The sequence below is a fragment of the Barbus barbus genome (assembly GCF_936440315.1).
Source record: "Barbus barbus genome assembly, chromosome: 30".
In the NCBI taxonomy this organism is placed as follows: domain Eukaryota; kingdom Metazoa; phylum Chordata; class Actinopteri; order Cypriniformes; family Cyprinidae; genus Barbus; species Barbus barbus.
The window spans coordinates 3,366,400-3,376,860 of record NC_136758.1 but is presented as its reverse complement, the minus strand read 5'-3'; positions in this window follow the sequence as shown (position 1 = coordinate 3,376,860).

Sequence of the window (10,461 nt, the reverse complement as noted above, 5' to 3'; positions counted from 1 at the left end):
TGGAACTAAAATCCTATCATGTTTAGAGGGATTTATTTATTTATTTGTTTATTTATTAATGGATAGGCCTAAGTGAAAAAAATAAATACACACAGAATTAAAAGGAAAGGTTAAATTTCGGCTAGTATTATATACTTTTGGTGTTTTGAGTATTTATTACATTTTTTTGTAGAGCTGGATGTCACATGCTTCATTAGTTGTAATTTTACAGAATCATAAATGTTTTAGAATCGATGATAGTTGTCAGGATTGTTGTAGGATACTTTAGATATTTCACATTTTCAAAACGTCATGAAGTAGAATGTAAGACAAAAAGAAAATCAAATATGTTAAACATTGTTCAGTAGAAGATTAACCCTTAAATTTATACCTCATGTTTTTATGTATAACAATTTTAGATTTTTATACATACCTTTTACAAATATCGTCTTTAATCCAGTGATTTTTTTTTTTTTTTTCTTTTTTTTTTTATGAATAAGAAGTCCAACAGTAGGTATGATCCAGAAGTCATAGATCCTCTTTTGGCAATTATTATTCATCATTGTCATTAGGATATGTCCCCAAAACCTTCAAATTGGCTGTTATTAAGCTTCTCATTAAAAAAAACACAACTTGACCCCAAAGATTTAGTTAATTACAGACCGATCTCAAATATCCCTTTTCTGTCAAAGATACTAGAAAAGGTAGTATCCTCGCAATTATATTCCTTCTTAGAGGAAAAATAGTATTTGTAAGGAATTCCAGTCAGGATTTAGATTTAGACATAATACTGAGACTGCTCTTATTAGAGTTACAAATGACCTGCTTCTATCATCTGATCGTGGTTGTATCTCTTTATTAGTGCTACTGGATCTTAGCGCTGCGTTCGACACCATCGACCACAACATTCTTTTGAAAAGACTAGAAGACTTTGTTGGCATTAGTGGAAGTGCATTAGCATGGTTCAAATCGTACTTATCTGACCGCCATTAGTTCGTAGCAGTGAATGAAGAGGTATCATATCGATCACAAGTGCAGTACGGAGTACCTCAAGGCTCAGTACTAGGGCCGTTACTTTTCACGCTTTACATGTTACCCTTGGGAGATATTATCAGGAGACATGGTGGTTAGCTTTCACTGTTATGCAGATGATACTCAGCTCTATATTTCTTCACGGCCCGGTGAAACACACCAAATTGAGAAACTAACGGAATGCATAGTCGATATAAAAAACTGGATGACGAGTGACTTCTTAACTGCTAAATTCTGAAAAAACAGAGGTGTTAATTATCAGACCTAAAAACCCCACATGTAATAACCTAGAGCACTATCTAACACTTGACGGCTGCTCTGTCAATTCTTCTTCATCAGTTAGGAACCTAGGTGTGCTGTTTGATAGCAAGCTTTCATTTGAAAGCCATGTTTCTAGCATCTGTAAAACTGCGTTTTTCCATCTCAAAAACATATCTAAATTGCGACCTATGCTCTCAACGTCAAATGCAGAAATGCTAATTCATGCGTTTATGACCTCAAGGTTAGACTATTGTAATGCTTTACTGGGTGGTTGTTCTGCACGCTTCATCAACAAACTACAGCTGGTTCAAAATGCAGCAGCTAGAGTTCTTACTAGAACCAGGAAGTACGACCATATTAGCCTGGTTCTGTCAACACTGCATTGGCTCCCCATCAAACATCATATGCAGTTGCTTTGACACAATTTACATTGCTAAAAGCGCTATATAAATAAAGGTGACTTGACTTGACCCACAGAGAGATCAGATCTCATCATCGAATTCATAACCAAAACAACTGAGACGGTCTAAATCCATAGAGGAACTGTGACCGCTTCTCCAAGAAAACTTTTTTTTATTTACTTTACTGTCTGGACTATATTGTATGTGTATATATGTGTGTGTATATATATATATAGATAGATAGATAGATAGATAGATAGATAGATAGATAGATAGATAGATTTAATATTTTATTTTCATTCATTGTGCAAACTAGTAGTAAACTAATAACTGGTGAGCAATGTTTTGTGTTCAGTGTGTTATGTAAAAACAAGCAAGCACATACGATTAAAAATGAATTGTATAAAATTATATTGTCAGTGCATCAAAGTTCTACAAATAAAACTGGTATTGCATTTATCTGTTACATTTCAGGTAGAGTCAGTTACATTTGTTACATGTAGCAACTGATACAAAACTTGAAGAAAAGATTAGACTTTTAGATTAGATTTTATATCCTGTGTGTACAGCATTAATATTGCAGCCATGTTTCAGTTGAAACTAAGCCTGTTTCCTTAGAATGTGCACAAAGTTTGAAAAAGCAGTTTTTGGTCCGCGCAATAACCTGTGGGTAGCGCAGACATACAGCGCCATACTACGGGTGTCCTGAGTTCGAATCACCAACTTGAGGACCTTTCCCAAACCCGCCCCCGTCTCTCTTTCCCTTTGCTTCCTGTCAGCTCTGATCTGTCAATCCCGTCATAGTAAAGATGAATGAGACATGAGGTAATTTGACAGCGTTGCATTTAATCCTCCACCAACACCATCTTTCATCGTGTCACTGGTTAGCCTCTGGTCTTCCTGAGCATGTTCATGTGTTTTGGAGGAGGCGTGGCTTTGCAGAGCTAGCTTTAATAATAATAATTCATTACATTTTATATAGCGCTTTTCTGCTTTTCTAAGCACTCAAAGCGCTCTACATTGTGAGGGGTGGTGTCTCCTCGTCCACCACCAGTGTGCAGCATCCACCTGGATGATGCGACGGCAGCCATAGTGCGCCAGAACGCCCACCACACACCAGCTTACTGGTGGAGAGGAGACAGAGTGATGAAGCCAATCAGTGTAAGGGGATGATTAGGAGGCCATGATGGTCAGAGACCAATGGGGAAATTTGGCCAGGATGCCGAGGTCATACCTCTACTCTTTTCGAAAGACTGGGATTTTTAATGACCACAGAGAGTCAGGACCTCGGTTTAACGTCTCATCCGAAAGACGGTGCTTTTTGACAGTATAGTGTCCCCGTCACTATACTGGGGCGTTAGGACCCACACAGACCGCAGGGTGAGCACACCCTGCTGGCCTCACTAACACCTCTTCCAACAGCAACCTAGTTTTCCCAGGAGGTCTCCCATCCAGGTACTGACCAGGCTCAACCCTGCTTAGGTTCAGTGGGCAACCAGTCTTGGGCTGCAGGGTGATATGGCTGTGGCGGTATCAAAGCTAGCTTACTATTACTTTTTTTCTACTAGTGCTCTTATTTAAGATTGTGGATGTTTGTCTCTTGACAAATTTGTACACATTTTCACTGGAAAACAAGGAGAATAAAGTTATTTTTCTTTTTTGATCAACATTTTCTGTAGTTTTAAACTGAAAATATTTGCAAAGTTATAATTATAATAAAAATAATTTCTTTAGTTATACAAGGGATATTTGTTAAATGAAAACTACGAATCGAACAGATTTACATTTAAAATGGTATTTTCACGTAATTTGACGGACTTCCAGTTTAAGCCACGCCCAAATACATCCAAATACAGATACAAATAATTTTGAGATTGTCACAGATACAGATACAAATAATGGCTCCGCTGCACACTGCTACAACTGACCCAGCCAAGGTAGCAGCGGTGAAGAAATGGCCTGTCCCAAAGAACATTGCCGAACTGCAGCGCTTCCTGGGCGTGGTGTCCTACTACCGATGCTTCATCCAGAACTTCTCCACCATCGCCAGTCCACTGCACCAGCTAATGGAAAACGGCCACTCCTTCGGCTGGGATGAGGCATGTGATGCTACCTTCAAACGCTTGCGTGTGGTACTGACAAAGGCTCCAGTACTGGCATACACAGGCCGGCCGTTCATCGACACCGATGCCAGCTATGTTGGTATTGGCGCCGTGTTGTTCCAGGAAGGTGATGCATAGCCAAGCCCTGAAGAAAGCAGAAAGAAACTACTGCATCACCCACCAAGAGCTACTAGCAGTGGTGTTGGCCCTTCATCACTTCAGTCCATACCTGCATGGGAGGATTCAGCTGTGGACAGACAATGCATCCATCACCTGGCTGTTAAGTTTCCGAAACCCAGAGTGTCAGGTGGCTCGGTGGTTGGAGATCCTCCAGGTCAATTTTGAGGTGCAGCATGGGAATGCGGATGCCTTGTCCCTCCGCCCCTGTGAGGTGATCGACTGCCGCAATTGTCGACAGCAGGAAGAACGGGAAAAGGCTGCAGACGAAGTGAGGGTGTGGCAGGTGGATGGAGGGGATGCAGAGCAGCCCTTCTCAAAGTCCGGGAGGGAATTCGATCCGAACCTGCCTCCAATTCGTGTCTCACTCATATCATTCAGACTTCCGTGGCGCACACAGAGACACAGACAGACACAGACAGACAGGGATGCATGAACCAGTGCTGCAGTGTTTACCAATTTTATTGTAAGACAAAGCGCATAGCAGCCCAGTAGAATGTCACATGTTTTGCCCCGCGAGTATGTGGTTTTGGCTTCTCGATGCAACTCGTCTTTCTTGACCGTCAGACTTAGCAGCAGACTTGTGAATGAATGAGTACAAAACAGCATTTCCAAAAACGTATCACTGTTGACAGTCTGGGCATATGAACATGAATGTAGTTTGTCTGTAAATATGCACATAGTTTGTTACTCAGACTTTTGTGCTGCATGATATACACTGCCCTCCAAAAGTTTGTAAACGCCCTAGAAAAGTGTGGTTTTGGACAATATTTTTAATTTGTGATAATTTCGCACTGATAATGGACAACACAAACTACAGAAACATATTTTATTACATAAACAGGTTAATACATAGAAAAAATAATAATTTTCGATTCATCAAAATATCCACCATTAGCAGCTATTACAGCTCTGCATAATCTGGGCATCCGAGCTGTCAGTTTATTCAAACATTGACTTTGAATTGGAAATCAATTGTTGAAGCTACAGTATTAAGGTGTGCTGATCCAAAAATCTTTTAAAAACCTGGGCCAAGTTTAAACCAGTAACCAGGCATCACAGCTGGCAAAGGGGCATGTCTGACTTTGAAATGTATATGTTGCCATTATTATGTTTTATTGCTGGTCTTCAATGATAATATCAAGTTACTTTAGTGTATTTGCACCAAAAAATGATAAGGATTTATGCTGATATCGTCCAAAACCACACTTTGCCAGGGGTGTTTCCAAACTTTTGGAGGGCAGTGTATAAAATAAAGTAATATAGGCCTAATTCGCTGCTGTATACTGCATACTGCAGTTATAATTTAAGATTTGAGCAATTCAGTTGAAGTGACTCCAGGATACATTAAAGTACTATTTCAAGTACTGCTTTATTGGGCATTTAGCTAAAATTCAGTAGGCTACTGTATGTAACATGAATTCATGAGACACCGAACAAAGAGGTGAAGGTCCGCACTATCTTCTCCATCTTCTCCGCAGTTGTTAATGGGACTTCATACACTGTGAGTGGGCACATTGTTAGGGGGAGGAGTCCAAACTGTAGGCACCAGAGCTTCAGTTTCCCTGGTGGTAGCATCTTGTCGAGGTTATTCAGGCTGTTAACAATCTCTTGCCTTAATTGTTGCATAATGATCATCTGTAATAATGATCTCTGGAATCACATACGTGCCAAAACAAATATATCATGTAAATATAAGCTGCAACTAATGAAAGGAGATTGTTTAATACTAATCTCAAAAATGGATCTAATGCATCCCCTGATTTATTATGTTATAAAGTATAATGCAAAATGCCATGTATGTCTTCAATATAATGTCTCCAAATACATATTACACAATATATGTGTATTGTCATTTTCGTTCACCGTTCCTGGCAGGTGGAAGGAAAGTCCCACCCATGTCCTGAATTCTGAATCCCTGACAATTTTCAAGCGACACCTGGAAACTCTTCCGTCATCATTTGACTTCATCTTAAAAAAAAAAATGAAAATAAAAACTTTTTTCTCTTTTCTTAGCATCTCCTTGTCTACCTTGTATTACTCTGAACAATGCCTGAAACTTTGTATTGCAAGCACTTCCTGCGTTTATTTGCCTCTTTATGATGAATTGCTTATTATATTATAGTTGCCTTGGATAAAACCATCTGCTAAATGAATAAATGTAAATGTCTCCTCATTTTAATTGGTCTTAAGTCGCTGGGGTATATTTGTAGCAATAGCCAACAATACATTGTATGGGTCAAAATTATACATTTTTCTTTTATGCAAAAAATCATTAGGATATTAAGTAAAGATCATGTTCCATGAAGATATTTTGTACATTTCCTACTGTAAATATATCAAAACTTAATTTGTGATTAGTAATATGCATTGCTAAGAACTTATTTTGGACAACTTTAAAGGAGATTTTCAAAATATTTAGATTTTTTTGCACCCTCAGATTCCAGATTTTCAAATAGTTGTATCTCGGCCAAATATTGTCTGATCCTAACAAACCTTATTTATTCAGCTTTCAGATGATGTATAAATCTAATTTTTGAAAAATTTACACTTATGACTGGTTTTGTGGTCCAAGGTCACATACAGTGCCCTCCAAAAGTATTGGAACAGTAAAGACAAAATTGCTCTGTTGGCTGTGGAGGCAAGACATTTACAAATATGATTAAAAGATGAATATGAGACAAAACTACAGAATGTCACATTTTATTATTAGCCGTTTCAACACACAGATGTTTTACCAAATAAAAAGAACAGCACTTTTAGAGTTCATCCCACTCATTGATGTGAGCATAAGTATTGGGACAGTTGAACATAAGGCAGATATAAAAGATTAAAAGTTATTATTTAGTTGCAGATCTCTTGCACACAATCACAGCAGTGAGTCTGTGACCCATAGACATCACCAGACTCTTGGTCTCATCTCATCCTTTGAAATACTTTTCTCAGCCTTTAATGCAGCCAATTCCAATTGTTGCTTGTTTTGGTGAGTTTCTGCCTTTACTCTCCTCTCCAGCTGGTCAAATTCATGTTCAATCGGATTTAAATCTGGAGATTGACTTGGGCAATCTAAGACTTTCCATTTCTTTGCTCTTATAAATTCCTTGACTGAACTGGCAGGGTGTTTTGGGTCATTCTCCTGATGCAATATGAAGCACTTCCCAATGAATCTGGTGGCTTTTTCTTGAATATTGGTAGGCAAGATGGTTTTGTACCCTTCCAAATTAATTCTGCTACTGTCATCATACATTAAGTCATCAGTAAAGTTGAGAGGGCCTGTTCCAGAGACAGCCATGCATGCCCATGCCATGACACCACCTCCACCATGCTTTACAGATGAGGCTGTATGCTTGGGATCATTGCAGTTCCCTTTTTTTCTCCACATTTTTGCTTTCCCATCACTTAGATAAAGGTTCATCTTTGTCTCATCGGTCAGAGCATCACCCCAGCTTTCTGGAAGTTGTTGGTGATTTTACAGACACGTCTTTTAGGATTAATTTTCACAGCTTTTATGATTTGTCTGTCATCAACTACTGTTGTTTTCTCAGGCGATCAGGTAGTTGTTGGTTGCTGGTGGTTTCCAAACTCTTGATTTCTCCATGCCCTTTGTTTTTGCTATAGCTCTAATTGACTTCCTCTTTTCTTTTAGCATCCAAATTGCTTACTTTTCTCTCAAAGTCAGCTCCCTCATCTTCATCCTGGTTTGTGTGTGTCATCATCGAATGCAGGATTCAGAATACAGAAGTAATGGATATAACTGATACGACACATTCCCTGCTTTTAATATCTGAAGAATTAATGCAACAGGACACAGCTGATCACTTAGAAAGACCTGTGAGGCAACTGCTCCAATACTTATGCTCACATCAGATAGAGGGATGAACTATAAAAGTGCTGAACTTAGCTGGTAAAACATGTATGTGTTGAAACGGCTAATAATAAAATGTGACATTCTGTAGTTTTGTCTCATATTCATCTTTTAATCATATTTGTAAATGTCTTGGCTCCACAGCCAACAGAGCAATTGTCTTCACTGTTCCAATACTTATGGAGGGCACTGTATATAAAAAGGTACTATTTAATGATCTATATGTATGTTGGAGATGGCAGACTTCTTTGCAAACTAATTAAACTCGAGGCAATACTATATGCAATATTATGTGTACCCCTTTAAATAAATTTTCATTCTTTGGGTGAACTATTCTTTTAACATTAATTGATCATTAATGTGACACAAAGGGCAGCATGATAAAATACACAGCAATAAAATGTAAACCTGGGCTAGTCCTTAGTCATGTAAACTGTCAAAGGGCTAAATGTTTGTTTCTCTAGCATTAGCTTTCTTTGATATGATGCTGACTTTTCTTCTCCAAACTAAACTCTGTGTGTGTGTGTGTGTGTGTGTGTGTGTGAGAGAGAGAGAGAGAGAGTGCAGTGGTTATGCTATTCATTTGGACACATGACTGGGTGGTATAATGTAGTGCTTTATTGCATTTATGTTTCATATGACAGTATGACATAATTAAATGCTTGTCTTAGCTTTTTATTCATTTCTCTTTTTTTAAGTAGAATGAGTACACATTCACAAGTTCTTCCCAGAATAGTTCAAACATGAACTATTCACAGCTTGAGTCACAGATCAGCAGTTCTCCACATCCTTGACCTCAGGTGCTTTCACTCCCTGTTCTCTGGGTGTTCCCGAGAGTTTGCCAAATACTTTGTCATCAACAAGAATGCTACCGGAAGCTGCTTACCACTGTCACTAAGCAACGAGGTGTCAACTTGTGCAAATAATTTAAAGAACGTGCCACTTTTCTTATTTATTGGCCTGTGGGACAATCTTATACACTGATTGATTCAGACGTGACATTCTGTTATCTGTTATCATCAAGTGGGTAGGCACTTCTGACATGTTGCCGGTACTCAGAGTAAAATCGTCAGGGTTTGGGTGATTAGGCTATATGATCCCATATATGATTAGAAATTATATTTATTTAATTTTTTCATTGATATGTTTATTATTGAAATGTTTTTGTTATATGCATGTCAATTTTATTTAATTTCTTTATTTTCTTAAATATGTGGGTAGATAGTTTATAGAGTTGTAACTTTTTAGTTTTAGTTACTTTTTCTTATTTGTAAGTCGCTTTGGACAAAAGCGTCTGCTAAATGACAAAAGTAAAGTAAGTAAAGTATATAAAAACTATGTAAATCACACTACCCAGGCAGGATCACCTCTCATCTCGACCAGTCACGTGAATGAACGCAAGCAGAGTCGGGCTACTTCAAGGATGGGCAACTTTGTTTTGCCTTTATATGAAGGGGCCAGATTACTATTCCACGTCCACACACCTTTACACCGTCTAACTCAATTCCCTTTTTATTGAAGGAAATTAAAGTATAGTTAAAGTATTTTGTTTTCAATATTTTATTAACTATAAAACTTGGTGCAGTTATGCTAATTCAGATGGGAAGCTTTGTTGTCAGTTGACAGCAATATTACCCCAACAAGACCATGTTAACATCTCAAATGCATTGTCTGTAAATTTGCAACAAACAAATGTACAGAGGTCATATTTGTAATTAGTGGCCTACAGAACATTATCAGAACAACAAGAGGACAGTTAAAAAGGGCTTATTAAAAAAAGAAAAAAGTTATTGCAATTGGTACCATAATATAACCAGGTATCTGCAGAAATTTTAAAATCAAATTTAAGACATTTAAAGACTTTTTAAGACCTGAACTTCACATTTCAGCCTTTAAACATTTTTTAAGAAAAGGGATGAATCAAAAGAAAATTATCAATCAATCATTATATTATATAACAAATATATGGTGTCTTATTTGTTTAGATTTTTATCATGCATTAGCTTCTTGTCGATCCATCGGTTCACATTTAAAATATGTAGCAAAAACGCAAATTCGTCCTCTGCCAGCAGGTGTCACTCTCTGAACGGCAGAAATACAGCAGTTTCCCGGTAACAGCAGTACAAGCAGCAGCACCTGACTTTGAAACTGCAGCGCTCATATTTATTCAGTGAAATCAGCATTTTGAAGTTTAATCGACATATTAATCTATATAGCAATTCTTGTCTTTCCGTCCCCAAATTTAAGCTAATAATTAAATACTTTTTCATGGCCTTAAATTTAAACAATTAAACTGAAGACTTTTTAAGGACCCGCGGAAACCCTAAGAACATAGTTCAGTGCAAACATTTCTATCATGCATTTAGCAAAAAGGTTTTGTTGAATATGCAATTTACCTTTGAAATTTGAGGCAAGTGCAACTCTGGTGTCCCCGTTGTTTGTGAGCAGTGGAGTGATGGCAATTTAAATAACAATACTGATTACCAAACAATCCAAACATATGGGTATCCCCTTGAACTTGGTAAAAAAGATCATCTGTTTACCAGCTTGACTGGAAAATACTGCTTTCATGGTAAACCCTACGTTGTGGGCACAAAATGTCCCCACAAACATGGCAATATCCAAAATCCTTGTGAGGACTTTT